Below are 2571 nucleotides of genomic sequence, written 5' to 3'. Positions count from 1 at the left end.
ATCGTCAGTTTTCTAACCTAGGTAGCTTGTCAGACACTTGTTGCTAGATGCAGTGACCTTGTAAAACGTATGTAAAGCATAGTATCGCATACCTTGCCAAATTTCCATGTATACATCTTGGAGGACAGGTTCTAGATAGTTTCTTAAAAGGCCATAAAGCAAAAAGATGCTGGAAGGAACGCTCTCTCAGAAGTCAACGTGAACACAGCATCACCTTGTATACTGGCCTTAAATCTTCTTCAAAATGCAACATATATTCAGCGATGTATGTTGGTCCTCTGACCTCAGGTATTGACCATTTCAAAATATATTAGCAATACATATGAACAGCTAGAATACATAGAACAAGAAGTCTTGTTATATGCAGACTGCAAGTTTATAGTAATTTGCTAACTTCTGAAAATGTCCCTTTTAAGCGATTTGAGAGATGTTTCATGGACTTCGTATCCTTATTCTATGGAGTACATAAACCCAAGTAGGAGGCAAGATTCATCTAGGAACAGTATCCTAGAAACATTCATATTTTTTCTTAAAGTCTGTCTGAAATTAGCCATGTTTTTAGATAGTCACAAATACAAGAGAAATTTCTCCTACAAAACCATAGCATATACCTGTAAATGAAAGAAGCCCTCATTCATACTAAGATAGCAGGAGTTCAGAAAATGATGTTGGACCTCAGCCTCCTCTGCATATTTGCAAATATGCAGGACAGGTTTATTCTCTACAGAACACAAGCTTTGCACTTAAACCCACGCAGCAAGGCGTAAGTGTTTCCAGCATTTGACTGTACAACAGTGATCCGGTACAGTAACTGTAGCACGTAACAGCAGCTCCAAAAGGTTGATTCCATCTTTATGGTCTAAGGTGTATTCATGTGGCCTCCTTGTGCTTTCAGGTGCAAGTCAAACTCAAGTAGAAATGGTTCTACAAAGGTATATTGCAAAATTAAATGGTCCTTTTAATAACTAAGAGGGTTATTTTCCCTGCAGTCAGTACCTGAGTTGGAAGATTTGAACTAAGCAATAAATGTATCAATTGGTCTTTCCCATCATGCTTGATAACCCAACATTAAAGGAAACAAATCGTTTGTGGAATGAAAAAGATCTGCTTCATTAAAAGGACCAAAGAAACCACAAAGAGCATTTTTCATGGAACAGCACCCCAATAATAATTCTCCATTTATTAAGGTCAAAGAACTAGCTGCTCAAATGGAGGATGGCAGCTTTTCATCATCACCCACGATATTTAAACTTCTACACAGTTGGCTCTAGTAAGTCAATTTCCATCTAGGAAACGCACGCACTATTCAGTGTTTCACGTGGCAGACTTGTGATTCTTCAATTCCTACCCACCCCTGCTCCAGAAATTATACATTTAAAGAATGGGAAGACATTCAACAAGCAGCTGTGCATATCTCAAAACTACTTCAATTATACAAACAAAAGGGTCAATACAGGCAAACAACAGAATGTCAAGGTAAGAGGTCTAAATTAAGCAAAGGTCTACAAATTCAGAAGCTTAACACAATTTGCTCCTTTAAGTTATTTGTTTAGTCAACTTAGGTATTCTAGCTTGGCTGTTTAATGTGCATCTCTATTCTCAAGAACCAAAAAGAAAATGGCCAAAGCTTGTTTTCTATTTTTGTAATTTTAAAGCAATGTTATTTTAAGCAAGGAGATACAGCAAGTTTGTATCCGAATGGTCACAATCCTTTGGATACTGCCACGGTAGCTGCATAAGCCTGTCATGATTTTCAATGTGTTTGACAATATGACTTGGCACTGATGCTGCTGCATCATGCACACTAGTCTGGCATGTGTACCACCTAGTCTCACCATTTCTCCCTTACCTCCTCCTCCCTCCCCTGCAAGCGGCTGGGAAAGACAGCTGCTGAGTATCTGGGATCAGTGAGAACCTGGGTTCACGCAAAGAATAGCAACTGTTCCCTTGTTTTCAAAGGGAAATATTCAAATGCTATCACCCATCACTACAGAAAAGTCAGCTTACACTGAATTCCCTGACACAACTCCATTAAGTGTTCTTCTTCTAAACAAAAAAATACCGTCTATGCAACTCTGATGTCTTATTGGCAGCTTGAATACTAAGATAGAAGGTAAAGCAATGTTTCTTCCCACAGCATATCAGGAACACTTTAATAACCAAGAAGATTCAGATCAGCTTTAATCAAAGCATGAGTGGCTGTGTATTTAAGCAAGAATAACTTGTATTCAAATAATCATTACTGATGTCAAATCAACTTTGAGTCATTACCCTGTAAATGTCAGTGAGCAGAGCATGTCATTCACATCCATGATCTAGATCAGCATACATCCCCAGAAAGATGACAGAATCAGTGTTCACTCATCAACATAAAGTCCTGTTTCTTTTCAAAGTAAAACATTCAGTAAACATTTCAGCATTTTCTTTGATTTGAAGTGATGGCAAAGGTGGGAGTGGGGTTTTATCCATGTGATACTGAAAAACACAAATATCTTTTTTTTTTTTAAAAACAATCAACTGGATTCACAAAAGTTGGCTGAAATGAAACACGACAAAGACCTTCCCAGCAGC

Source organism: Gymnogyps californianus, chromosome 6, assembly GCF_018139145.2.
Source record: "Gymnogyps californianus isolate 813 chromosome 6, ASM1813914v2, whole genome shotgun sequence".
NCBI lineage: Eukaryota > Metazoa > Chordata > Aves > Accipitriformes > Cathartidae > Gymnogyps > Gymnogyps californianus.
This window is presented reverse-complemented; position numbering follows the sequence as displayed.